Source organism: Hordeum vulgare, chromosome 5H (assembly GCF_904849725.1).
Source record: "Hordeum vulgare subsp. vulgare chromosome 5H, MorexV3_pseudomolecules_assembly, whole genome shotgun sequence".
In the NCBI taxonomy this organism is placed as follows: domain Eukaryota; kingdom Viridiplantae; phylum Streptophyta; class Magnoliopsida; order Poales; family Poaceae; genus Hordeum; species Hordeum vulgare.
Window position 1 is genome coordinate 28103218 of NC_058522.1, and position 16237 is coordinate 28119454.

General features: G+C 49.2%; 1 pseudogene; it reads left to right on the top strand.

Moving 5' to 3' along the window:
* The first annotated feature begins 813 nt into the window (after positions 1 to 813).
* LOC123396243 lies at positions 814 to 2088 on the top strand (annotated as a pseudogene).
* Positions 2089 to 16237: the final 14149 nt, after the last annotated feature.

Consider the following 16237-nt stretch of genomic DNA (forward strand, 5'->3'; position numbering starts at 1 on the left):
TTTTTTTAATTTTTCATAGCCATTTCAAAATGCGGTCAAAACGACGGGCATGACCGTTCGTAGGTAGGGCTTGATTTTTGCAACTATTTCGGAGTATCTATGAAGAAATAGATGCTCTTGTACCTAGAAATGATTTTTGAAAAAAATAAGTAGCAAACTATGAGGCAGCTAGAGTTCAAATTTGACCCGCTTTCAACTGAATCGGCAGAAAGTTTTCTTTTTCATGATAGGTGGATAAAAGTTTTTGACACCCAACCATTTGGTCAATTGTATACTAAATATGTACTAGTATTTTAGAAAATTGATGGAGTTCAATTTTGCAACAAATATTTGGTAGGTTCTTCACAAAAAAACCCATTTTTGCCACTTAGAAAATGATTAAAAATAGCTATAAAGATGAGAAATGCATATAAATTGATCCTCATCCATAAAATGTGGTCTAACTCTAGTGAAAATTTGTGTGATGCCCTTTTGCAAAATATTTTTGATAGATGCTTCATAAAATTCCTCTATTTTTAGTACTTGGAAAGTATTTTAAATCACTTATTTTTCGAACCAATCAGAACTCTTCCCGCGGATTGATGACATGGCGCCCATCCATCCATCCATCTATCTCACCATCTCATATCCATCCATCCATGTATTACAGAAAAAATGAAAAAAGAATAACCCCACCCGCTGTCCAAACCCTAGCTCAGACCCCTCCCTCCTCCCCATCTCTTCACCGCCGCCACCTCCTCCCCATATCCCCACCACCTCGCTCCACATCTCCTCATGGAGCCTCCCTGGCCGAGCGAAGGGGCAGGGCCAGCCATGGCCACTGCCAACCTGTCCAACGTGGTGGTGGCGGTCGACGGCAGCAAGGAGAGCATGAAGGCGTTGCGTTGGGCGCTCGACAGCCTGCGCCTCTGCCCCGACGGTGCGCTCATCGTGCTGCACGTCCTGGCGGCGGAGTTGCCGACGGGCACCATCCGCTACTCCTGCAAGATCTTATCCATCGACGAGCACTTTGACGGCGCCAAGATCCTCCACCTCGCCCACGGCTCGACTCTCCGGGAAAGGTGCTGGTAGTCTGAGACGGGATCAACTCTGTTTAGTAAGCTATTCTCTACATCCATGGCGATGCCCTGGTGTCCGATGTCCATTTAACGGCTTGCGTTGATTGACGTGACGTGCAGATGATGGTGTCGACGAGAGCCGCGCCAACATGAAGCAGAACATGCTGATGAAGCTGAGAAGCTCCAAGGTGCCCGCGGAGGCACTGGAATTGTTGGAGAGGAGCGAGGATGCACCCGTCACGCCGCTGCGGTTCCGGGCACCCCTGTCCCTCTTTTTCGCGGGCATCAGCAAGGGGAACGTGTGTGTGGCAGGTTCTTCACTGGGCCACGGCGTTGGGTGCTCAGGGGGTGGCGGAGGTGTCGGTGTTCACGCAGGCCATCGATTCGCACCAGCGGCGGATCCCAGAGGCGATCCTGGAGCACGCGCTCAAGATTTTCCCCGATAAGAATGTAAGTGGGGGTGATTAAATGAGGCACATCTGTACCGATTGCTGAATTCTTGTGATTTAGCCTGGCTGCTCATGCTTGAATGGTGCTTAAATTGGGTTGGATTCTTGGTCTGTTGAAGGTGGAGGTGAAGACACAGGTGGTGGTGGGGGATCCCAAGGAGAAGATCTGCGAGGTGACACCGAACTCAAGGTCGATCTGCTCGTCATGGGGTGTCGTGCTTTTGGTCCTATCAAGAGGTAAATTGAAACACCAGCATTGTCTTTTGCACTTTGGTTAGCTGATGAATGTCTGATTGTTCTGGCGCTGGCTTCCTGCCTGACACAAACACGAACTGCAAACGAAATTTGCGGTTTCTGAATTCAGTTTTCTTGCCAGTACAACACCTGTGGTGAAACTCATTTGTTCCAGAATCCAAATTCTACTGAAGATATCGCTTGGATTTACTGCAACGCGCTACAATATTTGGGCAAAACTGGGTTTTCAGAAAATTGTGCTATGATATAAAGACCATTCTGTGTTTGAACCTGATACAGTGTAAAGTTTATGTTACATTTACTCCCACAGGCATGAGACTATATAGACAAATTTCTCTTGATCTGTAACGCATCTCTTTCACTTGCTAATGTCTTACTAGTTGCTGCAAACAACTAGCATTTCTTCTCTCACAGTGAAGAACTCTAATTCTACAGCCAAAACTGATAATGAGTCTGACAGCAAAACCGCATACTCACATTCTTTAGAGCATCTCCAACAGATGCGCTACGATGCCGCGCGCTAATTTTTTTTACCGCGTCAAAATAGCATTTTACAGCGCCGGATGACCGAACATCTCCAAGAGACGCTCAAAAATATCCCGAAATCATCCCTACCCCGCCATCTCCAACGGACGCCCAAAATCATCCCTGCCCCGCCGCGCCGCCGCGACCTGCTCCGCCCCGCCCCGCCATGGCCGCGGCCTGCTCCGCCCCGCCGCGGCCATGGCCTGCTCCGCCCCGCCGCGGCCATGGCCTGCTCTGCCCTGCTCTGCTCCGCCTCGCCGCGGCCGGCTGGCAGGCTGGCGCGCGCACGCGAGGTGGCCGGCAGCGGGCGCATGCACGGAAAGGAGTTTCAGCGCGCATGAGCTCGCGCACGAAATATACTGCGTCCGGTTCAGTTTTCCCCAGCGCGCTGAACATTTTTTACGGCGTGCTCTATTATACAGCGTCTGTTGGAGTGCAATTTTTAACTCCGCGCGCGCTAAACTTGTGATTTTTTGGGCACGACGCTAATATTGGACGTCTATTGAAGATGCTCTTAGTGCACTCATGTATAGCAGTAATCTAGCAGCCTTCTAGGTCAGTTCATCTAGTAATCTAGTGTTGATGCATTTAGATGATGAAGTTTCTAGGATAATTCTGGATGGCTTCCAAAGTTTGATTGGGCTATTTTTGCCTTCCTTAGTGAAGGATACTGATTACCAGCTTGGCATCGTATGCCCTACAGTATTATTGAGATTATCAAGTTTATTTATTTACAGTGTACTGTTCTCCTATCTTTAGGAGATTGGAGAAAAACTATCATAAATCGGAGGCAGGTCGTTGCTTGGCAAAGAACCCGTACATGTTGTAAGAAAATCAGGGGAGGATCCAGCCATTCATGTGAAAATAACTTCTTATTTTGGTTTCTGTAAATGTGTACACTGTCGAACAAACATCTTAATTATAATGTAATGCATCTGTAGATAACTTACTCATGTAGCTATTTGCCGCTTACTTGCATTCAGGAAATAATTTGATTTCCTGTACTGGACGGTCATGTAATCACCTCTACTGTAGAAAGTATTGTGTTTGTTTGCATTCACAAAATGGTTGGATGTTCTGCTAGCATGTACTAGATGGTCATGTATTTGTGAATATATGCCTGCAAGTCTTGTCTTTGTTTTACGCAAGCAAATTGTCGATGCTCTGCTCTCGCCTGCCGCCTAGTTTCTATCTATATATCCTGGTTCGGTCATGAATAACTTATGCATGTGGTGTAGGGAGCATGGTAGAGTGGCTAGTATATATAGCTGACCCTATCACTTTATTCTTTAGAGCTATGAATGATGTACACACCACTGTTTTGCTGTGGCCGAAAATTCCTCCTCTCTGAATAAATGAAATGAATCCCCTTTTCCCGTATCGTCTCTGTTGGTGCAGTGCCCAGAGGAGGTGGAGCAGCGGGCCAACATCCATCTTCACCTACCACCTTGCGGCTGGACCGCCCCTTGCAGCGAACATGGTGAGCCCAACTACCCCCTGATCTGAATATCACCTGCACTTTCTACGTTTCGGTTGAAGTCTGGTTCAGTTTGTACGTTTCTTTACTTTAGTTCACCTGCACCTTCTGTTCTCCTGTTCTGTACTTTAGTTGCCTTTGGCATTAACTGCAGAGTTGGCAATGCAATGCTCTAATTGCCAGTCGAAATGGTAGATCTACTTTACGACTTAATAAACCATACTAAACAAATTTATCGCAATATGTGGATTCTTATAGTGATTTGTAGGTGTTGGACATGATTAAGGATAGCTCGAGCATTAATTTTTTACGAGCATTAATTTACGCTCTGAATGTGTGCCACCCAAAATAAAGTTCCTTCACAAATAATTCAACCATGACATAATTGTGCCAGTTCACTGTTTTCCTAAGATACATTTTAAGAAGAAAGTGTATTTTTCAGTTCGCTGTTTTAGAATGTATGTGTCAGTTCGCTGTTTTAGAATCTGTAGGTGTCCGTTCACTGTTTTTCTAAGATCAAGGCTCACGGTAATCTTCTTGTTAAAATATATTTTTCTAAGATCAAAGCTCACAGCAATGTTCTTACACCCTGGTTTGCACCTGGTTATCACACTAATGTGGAGTAGCTCGTTTTGTGTTATCTTACATGTCTGCTAATTATTGTGTCATTGACTCCTGCTTTTGTCAGTGCTTAAATTCCTCCAGTAAAGCGAAAATGCCAAAAAGATATTGAGTTTGGTTGTCTGCATTTTCTTTGTCCAGAATTTCCTGGAACAATCTTAGATAGTTTGAAGTTTAATTTTCTGTTTCTATGACCTGTTTAGGTTGGACTAATTATACTCCAGAATTTATATCTCAGGATTTTTAACATCATCTTCAGGAACATAGTGGCAGCTCTCTTCATTCTTATAGATTTGCTACCATCTGTATTATAATGCTTTTTTATTTGAAACCATAATTTTGTTGTTGTTACAGTGCTTCAAAGGATACATGCTAGACAATGGACGAATGAGCAGACCATCCTCGAGCAGAGACTGCTCTCAACAACATCCTTCCATGTGTGGACACGAGTACAACCAACCGAACCATAGAAGCAAGTGCTGCTTTTGATTTGCTTCTAGCCTTATGCTGGAAGCAAGTGAAACTTTGTTTGTAGTAGTGTGAGTTTACTAGTTTATCAGCCATGTTGGTGTTGGTGTTAAAGTGTAGTGAAACTTTGTTTGTAGTAGTGTCAGTTTACTAGTTTATCAGCCATGTTGGTGTTGGTGCTAAAAGTGTGTATTTTGATTGTGCAAACCTGGGAGATGTATTATGTGATGTTATATGATGGATGATTTTAATTCGACTTGGAGCTTTCTTGATTCGAATATGAAATATTGCTGCATTTAATATTGGACAAATAATTGGTTGAAAAGGCCCAATAAATAGAAATGAAACCAAGTTCTGGAAAAAAAATCTTGAATTCAAAAATGAAAAAGGCTAAAAATGAAACTGGATCAAATGTATTTGGGCATGAAAAGGCCAGGGCCCAAATTAGAATGATAAAAAAATTCGAAAAAAAATACTAAAGTTGTTGTAAATAGGCCAAGGCCCAATAAGAAAAGCCCCAAAAAATAAAACGAGCCCATGTTATCAATTGAAATGGGTTGGGCTGATTTCAGCCATGACGTTTTGATTTCGTCGTAATTTTGCCATGTAGGACTGCCATGTAGGACTGGGTTTGATTGTCAGCGATGATTTAAGATCGTCGTAAAGATTACGACGATCCAGGAATCGTCGTAAAGTTACGACGATTTTGACCAAAACGTCGTTGCTGTTCATTTCTGACGCTCCGTTTTCGATGCTTGGTTTTTCGTCGTGCGATCGTCGTAAATGAAAAACCGTGACGGTGTAGCGACGAAAAAATAGCGTCGCGTAGTAGCATATTCCTTGTAGTGAGGGGGTGTCCACAAGCCTGCACGGCGCGGCCACCCCCCAGGTCGCGCCATGGGGGCTTGTGGGCAGCCCACTGGCCCACTGCCCCCCCCCCTCTTTTGCTATATGGAGGGTTTCGTCCAGGAAAAAATCAGAAGGGAGCTTTTTCGCGGTTTCGCCGCCGCCACGAGGCGGAACTTGAGCAGAACCAATCTAGAGCTCCGGCAGGACGATCCTGCCGGGGAAACTTCCCTCACGGAGGGGGAAATCGTCGCCATCGTCATCACCAACACTCCTCTCATCGGAGGGGACTCGTCACCATCAACATCTTCATCAGCACCATCTCATCTCCAAACCCTAGTTCATCTCTTGTAACCAATCTCCGTCTCGCGACTCCGATTGGTACTTGTAAGGTTGCTAGTAGTGTTGATTACTCTTTGTAGTTGATGCTAGTTGGATTATTTGGTGGAAGAGTTTATGTTCAGATCCTTGATGCTACTCATTACACCTCTGATCATGATTATGATTATGCTTTGTGAGTAGTTACTTTTGTTCCTGAGGACATGGGATAAGTCATGCTAATAATAGTCATGTGAATTTGGTATTCGTTCGGTATTTTGATATGTTGTATGTTGTTTTCCTCTAGTGGTGTTATGTGAACGTCGACTACATAACACTTCACCATTATTTGGGCCTAGAGGAAGGCATTGGGAAGTAGTAAGTAGATGATGGGTTGCTAGAGTGACAGAAGCTTAAACCATAGTTTATGTGTTGCTTCGTAAGGGGCTGATTTGGATCCACTAGTTTAATGCTATTGTTAGACTTTGTCTTAATTCTTCTTTCGTAGTTGCGGATGCTTGCGAGAGGGGTTAATCATAAGTGGGATGCTTGTCCAAGTAAGGGCAGTACCCAAGCACCGGTCCACCCACATATCAAACTATCAAAGTAACGAAAGTGAATCATATGAACATGATGAAACTAGCATGACAGAAATTCCTGTGTGTCCTCGGGAGCGTTTTTCCTCCTATAAGACTTTGTCCAGGCTTGTCCCTTACTACAAAAGGGGATTGGGCCACTTTGCTGCACCGTTGCTACTTTTGTTACTTGTTGCTTGCTACGAATCATCTCACTACACAATCACTTGTTACCGACAATTTCAGTGCTTGCAGATTTTTCCTTGCTGAAAACCACTTGTCAGATCCTTCTACTCCTCGTTGGGTTCGACACTCTTATTTATCGAAAGGACTACGATTGATCCCCTATACTTGTGGGTCATCAATAATGGAATTAAGCTTGTTGCCCATTGATGGGGTCATAGTCCTAGGGTAGGGTCATAAGCCTGCCCTACACGTCCTACCCAAGGGCTACCCCACACAAGGGATAGGACCTTAAGTATGCCCCGACTGAATTAAGGTGCCACCATCATCCAGTCGGTGGCAGGCCCGGAATCATCCAGTCGGAGACTAACATTCGGAGAACACCGGGCCTACCGACTGGATACACTCGGTGCGCCGTAACCTATCTGGAGGGAAACGGCTGTACATTTCCGGGCGCATTTACTTGCATTTAGAGCATACGTTACTTGTAACGTATGCATTCAATCGCCACTACTCCACCCTTGAATCAGAACCGTTGTGGAGGGCAGCGCACTCTATATAAGCCGCCCTCCCCCACTGGTAAAAGGGTTAGCAAATCTTTGTACTCCATATCACACTCGGTAACAAGCTCCGAGAGCACTGAGACGTAGGGTTGTTACCTCCACCGCAGAGGGGCCTGAACTCATACAACCTCGCCGTAGCTAGGACTCTGCCCATCTCATTCGTACCCTACACATCTACTGTCAGGCTTATACCCACGACAGTTGGCGCCCACCTTGGGGCAGGCGTCTAAGCGACTTCCGGGGAGTTTGCGACTACTTCCTTTGCGTCATGTCGTCCGGTGGAGGTTCGAGCATGGGTCACCAGATCCTCTTCGGCGCTCTCTCCTTCGTCGTCGACGATTCAGCGTGGCTTCGGGAGGCACCTCTCGACGTCGAGGCGCTTCCCCGTCGCGGGGCCACACACTTCCGTGCCGGTGCTCGCGGCGTTCTTCTTCTCCAACAATCGGCTCCATTGCCGGCTTGCACCTTCGTCACACGCCGCAGCAAGCGATCTCGCAGTCCGCGTCTACAACGTTGGGTGCAACATGCCCGAGCGCGTCAGTTCGCGTTCTCTCAAGTGGCGGTTTTGGAGTCTGTTGTGGTTGCCCCGCGTCCCCAATGCTCGGGCTCGGTTCCGACTGAGCTCCCCTCCGAGTACATGGGCCTCGGGCCTGCATCAGAAGTTCACATGGCCAACACCCATGAAGATCCCCGTCAGGCTGGCCGGAACGAGCGCGAAACCGGTGAAGCATCCGGTGCACGCCGTCCGCCTCGCCGTTCTGCCAGTCGGCACACCCGGCAGAGCAACGTAGAGTTGTTCCGCACACCTCTCCTCAACTTGGCTGCGGCAGCCAAGATCGCCGATTCCCTCCAGCCGACTGATTCAGAGGCAGGAAGAGGAATCGAGCAGATCCGTGCTCTGTTGCACACGGCGTAGCAGCAGAATTCGGCAGTCTCCCAGTCGCACAATCGGATCCACAATAGTTCCGCCCATGAAAACACGCATCGATCGGTTCACAGCCCCGGCTCCTATCAGCACCACAGAGGAGGCAGCCGTTCCATGGTCCGTGAAGATCGTCGCCGTTCGCGCACCCCTCCGCGGGGTGGGCCTTATGGGTCCCGACATCATGATGATCGGCGTTCAGTCGGCGACACTTACGACCCGAGACCCGACGCAAGAGGGCGAATCTCCCAGCGAAGAGTCGACAGGGGTCGAGCCCACCGCGATGGCCACGATTTGGATCGTCCAAGTGGCGGCAGGACCATCGTATCCGGCCCCGAGTGTTTTAGTCGAGCCATCCGCTCGGCTGACATCCCGCCCAACTTCCGATTGGCTGCGGGAATCGATAAATTTACAGGGGAGTCCAAGCCCGAAACATGGCTAGACGACTACCGAGTGGTCGTCCAGATCGGAGGAGGAGACGACCATGTCGCTATGAAGCACCTCCCTCTGATGCTCGACGGCTCAGCTCGAGCTTGGCTGAATCAGTTGGCCCCCTCAAGCATTTACAGTTGGGCAGATCTTGCCCGAGTGTTCATCAGGACCTTCGAAGGGACGTGCAAACGCCCTGCAGACCTTGTGGAGCTTCAGCATTGTGTCCAGAAGCCGAATGAGCCCTTGCGCGACTTCATCCAGCGATGGACGACTCTTTATCACACGGTGGAGAGCGTCACCGAGCATCAAGCAGTCTGTGCATTCAAGGCAGGCGTACGGTACAGAGAGTTGTACCTAAAGTTCGGCCGGACAGGCGACATCTCCATGAGCAAGATGATGGAGATAGCTGCTCGATATGCAAATGGCGAGGAAGAAGACCGCATCCGGAGCGGCAAACACAAGACAGTCGGCGATACCGACGGAGGTAACACTCGGAGGCAGAAACAGAAGGTTCCACCCACACCGCAAGTAGAAGCTGCAGCTGTAACCAGCGCCAAGTTCAAGGGCAAAGGGAAAGCACAGTTTACCCCCAAGAAGAAGCCGTTCAATAATCCCATCCTGGATCAGCCTTGCCCAATACACACGAAGATGGACGAAGAAGGCAATCCCATATACGCGAAGCATACCACTCGACAGTGTCGTCTCCTGATTCAGGGGTTCAGCGAAGGACAACCGAGTGAGAAGAATCCTGAACAAGATGAGGAGGATAAGGAGGATCCGTTCCCCCAAGTCCATGCAACCCTCATGATTTTTGCTGACGTCGAAAGCAAGAGTCGACTGAAGCTAGTGAACAGAGAGGTCAACATGGCCGTTCCGACTGCTCCCAAGTTCCTTAAATGGTCTCAGACTGCGATCACCTTTGATCAGTCAGACCATCCAACGCATGTCCCCACTCCAGGAAGACAGGCTCTGGTCGTCGACCCGGTGGTGGAAGGAGTCCGACTGCGCAAAGTCCTCATGGACGGCGGTAGCGGACTGAACATCATGTACGCTGATACCTTCAAGGAAATGGGCATTCCGATGTCCAGACTCAGCGAGAGCAATATGCAGTTCCATGGAGTCGTCCCCGGGCGGAAGGCCAAGTCACTCGGTCAGATCGCGTTGGACGTCACTTTCGGCTCCGACAAAAACTTTCGCAAGGAGAAGCTCACATTCGAGGTGGTGGATTTCCAGAGCGCTTACCATGCGATTCTGGGCCGCCCGGCGTACGTGAGTTTCATGGCACGCCCGTGCTATGTGTACTTGAAGTTGAAGATGCCAGGTCCAAAAGGCGTTATCACCATCACCGGCAACCGTCAACGAGCTGAGGAGGGTCTGCAAGAGGGATCAAGGATCGCCGACCAGCAGATGGCTGTACTTGAGCTCGAAGAGTACAAGAAGACAGTCGACCCTGCCGACCTGATGCGCTCGAAGAAACTAGCTTCTGAGTCCGCGTTCTAGTCGGCGGGAGAGATGAAGAAAATCAGCATCCACCCGACGGACGAGTCTGCCGCCCCGACGAACATCTCCACCACCCTCGATCCTAAATAGGAAGCCGAGCTCACCCAATTCCTCTGTGAGAACTGGGACATCTTCGCATGGAAGCCTTCTGCCATGTCGGGTGTTCCCAGGGAGTTGGCTGAGCACCGACTGCATGTGGATCCCGTCGCTCGGCCCGTCCGAGAGCGCCTGCGTCGGTCCGCCGCGCACAAGAGGAAGGCAATCGGAGAAGAGTTGGCCAAGCTGTTGGCTGCCAACTTCGTTCGCGAGGTTCACCACTCCGAGTGGCTAGCCAATGTCGTCATGGTGCCCAAGAAGGACAAATCACTCCGAATGTGCATTGATTTCAAACACCTCAATAAGGTCTGCCCGAAAGACCATTTTCCGCTCCCCCGCATAGATCAAATTGTCGATTCGACTGCGGGATGTGAGCGTTTGTCATTCCTTGATGCCTACTCGGGTTATCATCAGATCCGTCTGTATGGTCCCGATGAGTTGAAAACAGCCTTCATCACCCCGTTTGGGTGCTTCTGCTACATCACTATGCCTTTCGGTCTGAAGAATGCAGGAGCTACCTTTATGCGCATGATCCAAAAATGTCTCCCCGACCAGATCGGTCGAAATGTGGAGGCATACATGGACGATATCGTAGTCAAGTCACGCAAAGGTTCCGACCTGCTGACTGACTTGGCAGAAACATTCGCCAACCTTCGTAGGTACGATATCAAGCTAAACCCAGCCAAGTGTTCATTCGGTGTTCCCAGCGGAAAGTTACTCGGTTTCTTTGTTTCCGAACGAGGAATCGATGTTAACCCCGAAAAGATCGGGACCATCGTCCGAATGGATAGGCCGGTCAGAGTACACGATGTTCAACGGCTCACAGGTTGCCTAGCGGCTTTGAGCAGGTTCATCAGTCGACTCGGCGAAAAAGCACTTCCTCTGTACCGACTCATGAAGAAGTCAGATACCTTCGAGTGGACAGACGAAGCCCAAGTCGCATTCGACGACCTCAAAGTCCTACTTTCCACCCAGCCGGTTCTTACTGCTCCGCTCAGTAAAGAGCCCCTTCTTCTATATATCGCGGCTACAAATCAAGTCGTCAGTACTGTTCTTACAGTCGAGCGAGAAGAAGAAGGCAAAGCATACAAAGTTCAGCGGCCAGTGTACTACGTCTCCGAAGTCCTGACCCCCTCCAAGCAGAGGTATCCCCATTATCAAAAGCTCATCTATGGGATCTATATGACTGCGAAGAAGGTGGCCCATTATTTCCAAGACCACTCGGTATCTGTCGTTTCTGATGCTCCTTTGTCAGAAATTCTCCACAATCGAGACGCGTCAGGCCGAGTGGCGAAGTGGGCAATGGAGATGTTGTACTGTGACATCAAGTTAGAGGCCAAGAAAGCTATTAAGTCTCAAGCCCTGGCTGATTTTATAGAAGAATGGGTAGAACAACAGCAACCGACTCACATCTACTCGGCTCATTGGACGATGTTCTTCGATGGGTCTAAGATGTTGAATGGATCCGGCGTTGGCGTTGTGATCATATCACCCAAAGGCGACAAACTCAAGTACGTGCTCCAGATACACTTTGATTCCTCTAACAACGAGGCAGAGTATGAAGCTCTTCTCTACGGATTGCGCATGGCCATCTCACTCGGCGTCTGTCGCCTAATGATCTACGGCAATTCGGACTTGGTGGTCAACCAAGTGATGAAAGAGTGGGACGTAAGGAACCCCACCATGACGACATACTGCAATGCAGTCAGGAAGCTGGAGAAGAAGTTTGAAGGTCTAGAACTTCATCATGTTCCGAGACTGAAGAACCAAGCAGCTGATGAGTTGGCGAAACTCGGATCCACTCGAAGACCAGTTCCGAGTGACGTCTGCCTTGAGCACCTCCATCTTCCCTCAGTAAAAGAAGATCCCTTCACTGAAGAACCAGTACAACCCAAAAGCACAACAGATCCGACTGAAGTCGATGTGCCTGCTGTGGTTGATCTGGTCACAGAGATTCTGGTAGTCGTTCCTGATTGGACTGTGCCAATCATGGCATATATCCTGAGACAAGAACTTCCAGAAGATGAAGTCCAAGCCCAGCAAATAGTTCACAGGTCGAAGGCTTTCACTGTCATTGATGGTCAATTGTACAAGGAGAGTGTTTCAGGCGTCCTCCAACGTTGCGTTTCCCCAGACGAAGGACAGTTGATCCTAGAAGATATCCACTCGGGAACCTGCGGCCATCACACTTCTTCGAGAGCAATCGTCGCCAAGGCGTTCAGAGCTGGATTCTTCTGGCTGTAGGCTAACGAGATGGCCAAAGCTATGGTCGACCGATGTGAAGGCTGTCAGTTCTACTCAAACAAGTCCCACAAGCCAACATCTGCTCTGAAGACAATCCCACTTGTGTGGCCATTTGCAGTTTGGGGATTAGACACAGTCGGACCATTCAAGACAGGCCAAGGAGGCTACACACATCTGTTGGTGGCAGTCGACAAGTTTACTAAATGGATAGAAGCTAAGCCCATCAAGAAGCTCGACGCCTCCACAGCCGTTAAGTTTGTCAGGGACATCATCTTCAGATTCGGAGTGCCTCACAGCATAATCACGGACAATGGGACAAACTTCGACTCGGACAGATTCAAAGGTTTCTGTGCGAGTCAGGGTATCCGAGTGGATTTTGCATCCGTAGCACATCCGCAATCCAATGCACAAGCTGAGCGTGCGAATGGACTTATCCTTCAAGGTTTGAAGCCTCGACTCTTGCGAGAGGTAGGTCATGCTGCTAGTGCATGGGTCACCGAGTTACCTTCAGTACTTTGGGGTCTCCGCACCACTCCAAACCGATCAACGGGGCGATCGCCGTTCTTCCTCGTCTATGGAGCTGAAGCGGTCCTTCCGAGTGACCTGCTTCACAATGCCCCGCGAGTCGAACTCTTCTCTGAAGCCGAAGCGGAACAAGCAAGGCAAGATGGAGTCGATCTTCTGGAGGAGGAACGCGAGATGGCACTCACTCGTTCAACAATTTACCAACAAGATCTGCGACGCTTTCATGCACGTCATGTCAGGAGCCGCACGTTCCAAGCAGGCGATTTAGTGCTCCGAGTGGATCAGCAAAGACCCCACAAGTTGGCTCCGGCCTGGGAGGGGCCTTTCATCATTTCCAAGGTGCTGAATAACAGGGCATAGAGACTCTACAATATTCAGAGGGAGACAGACGAGCCGCGTGCATGGAACGGAGATCTCCTCAAGCGTTTTTGTACGTGATCGTCGACTGAAGCAGTGTAACGTACAAGTTTGAAGAAATAATATATTCAGCAGATTCAGTTTTGTGCAGATTCAGAGTTCTCACACACAAAAAAAACTTAGATGCGGTCCTGCATCGCCTAAGTACTCACTTCCTCCGAGTATGCACTATACGTCGCACTCGGAGACTTAGATGTGATCACGAATCACCTAAGTACTAACCTCCTCCGAGTGTGCACTATACGTCGCACTCGGGGACTTAGCTGTGATCAAGAATCACCTAAGTACTACCCTCCTCCGAGTGTGCACTATACGTCGCACTCGGAGACTTAGATGTGATCACGAATCACCTAAGTACTAACCTCCTCCGAGTGTGCACTATACGTCGCACTCGGGGACTTAGCTGTGATCAAGAATCACCTAAGTACTACCCTCCTCCGAGTGTGCACTATACGTCGCACTCGGGGACTTAGCTGTGATCAAGAATCACCTAAGTACTACCCTCCTCCGAGTGTGCACTATACGTCACACTCGGAGACTTAGATGTGATCACGAATCACCTAAGTACTAACCTCCTCCGAGTGTGCACTATACATCGCACTCGGGGACTTAGCTGTGATCAAGAATCACCTAAGTACTACCCTCCTCCTAGTGTGCACTATACGTCGCACTTGCGGACTTAGATGTCATCAAGAATCACCTAAGTACTACCCTCCTCCGAGTGTGCACTATACGTCGCACTCGGGGACTTAGATGTGATCAAGAATCACCTAAGTACTAACCTCCTCCTAGTGTGCACTATACGTCGCACTCGGAGACTTAGATGTGATCAAGAATCACCTAAGTACTACCTTCCTCCGAGTGTGCACTTCACGTCGCACTCGGCGACTTAGCTGCGATCCTGCATCTCCTAAGTACTAACTTCTTCCGAGTGTGCACTTCACGTCACACTCGGGGATTTAGCTGCGATCCTGAATCGCCTAAGTATTAACTCCCTCCGAGTGTGCACTTCACGTCGCACTCGGAGACTTAGCTGTGATCATGAATCGCCTAAGTACTAACTTCCTCCGAGTGTGCACTATACGTCGCACTCGGGGACTTAGTCGCGACCCTGCATCGCCTAAGTAATAACTCCCTCCGAGTGTGCACTATACGTCGCACTCAGAGACTTAGCTGTGATCACGAATCGCCTAAATATTAACCTCCTCCGAGTGTGCACTATACGTCGCTCTCGGAGACTTAGCTGTGATCAAGAATCACCTAAGTAATAACTTCCTCCGAGTGTGAACTATACGTCACACTCGGCGACTTAGCTGCGATCCCGAATCACCTAAGTCTTAATCTACTCCGAGTGTGCACTACAAGTCCCACTCGGGGACTTAGACGTGACCAAGAATCACCTAAGTCTTAATCTTCTCCGAGTACGCACTAAGTGTTCCACTCGAAACAACATTGCAACAAAAGACTACATGTTTTCATTCCGACAACATAAGTCCAAAAACGATAGCTGACTCAGTGCGGATCAAGATTACCCGCACCGGTCTAAAAGTATGACGGCCAACAGAAGTGGCCACAGTATCTTACAGGTAAACACTTGGCATACCGAGGATAAAGTTTGATCACGCGTCAGCTGGGCCGGCGTCAGGACTAGAGGGCTCCACAAAAGTGTCCAAGTCGATTCCATCAGCGATGCGGGTAGCAGTCTCAAGGAACATCTCCATGAAGTCTTCGAATTGAAGCTTCTTCGTGTTGGCGACCTTCAATGCTTTCAGCTTATCTTCCCGCACCTCCTTGCAATGGACTCGGACCAAGGACAACGCAACGTCAGCACCGCAACGCGCTGCCAATTTCTTCCAGGATTGCACTCGGTCCGGAATCTCCTCCAGTCGCCCCAACAGTGTCTCCATCTCCTGCCGCGACTCGTCTTCCGTCCAAAGCTCCTTCTCAATACGGCCGATGACTTCTTTCAGTCGGCTGACGAAAGGACCCACTTTGCCTACACGGATATGCGCCCGGAGCAGATCCCGGTTGGCGTCCTCGCCGAGTGGCACATTGTCCTTCATAGACCGCTCTACAGCCGCCGCTTCAGCTTCGGCGTCACCACAAAAATCTGCACCAAACGAGCAAACAGACAGTAAAAACCGAGTGTTCGTCACACGGTACAACCACTCGACAAAGCATAAGACTTACCTGCCAGACGAGTCATCATCTGGACAGCCCAGTCGTTGACATACTTCTCCTGCGCTGTCCATCGTTTGTTCCGAACAACCATTTGATTGTGTAGTTCAGTCCTCTGTTTCTTCAGTCTCTCCACCTCCGCCACCAACACTCTGTTTGCCTCCAGCGCCTCCTCCAAGGACTTCTCTCGAACTTCCAACGCGTCCTTCATGCCGTCCATGGCGAGCATTGAAGCTTCCAGTTCACCAACATACTGGTTCCTCTCCTCCCTCATGGCTTCATAAGCAGTTCCCATTTCACAAGTTTTCTACACCACGAAACAAAGGGTAATCAGCAAGTTTCTCAATACACAGTATAAGTTCTTCAGACCCCTGCCGACGCAAGCAGTCGACAGCGGTCTCGGGGACTACACCCAGTGGGTTCACTAAGAGTGACCCCACTGGCATGCACCTCAAGCAGGCCCGCCCTATTGAGATGCATGTTTTCACCTACGCCTCAGGGGCTAATACTACTCCACCTGCGTGCAACTTACTCTCGGAGACTCTTACCGCAAGAGCGCTCCGACTGCAATAAGTACTCGCACTC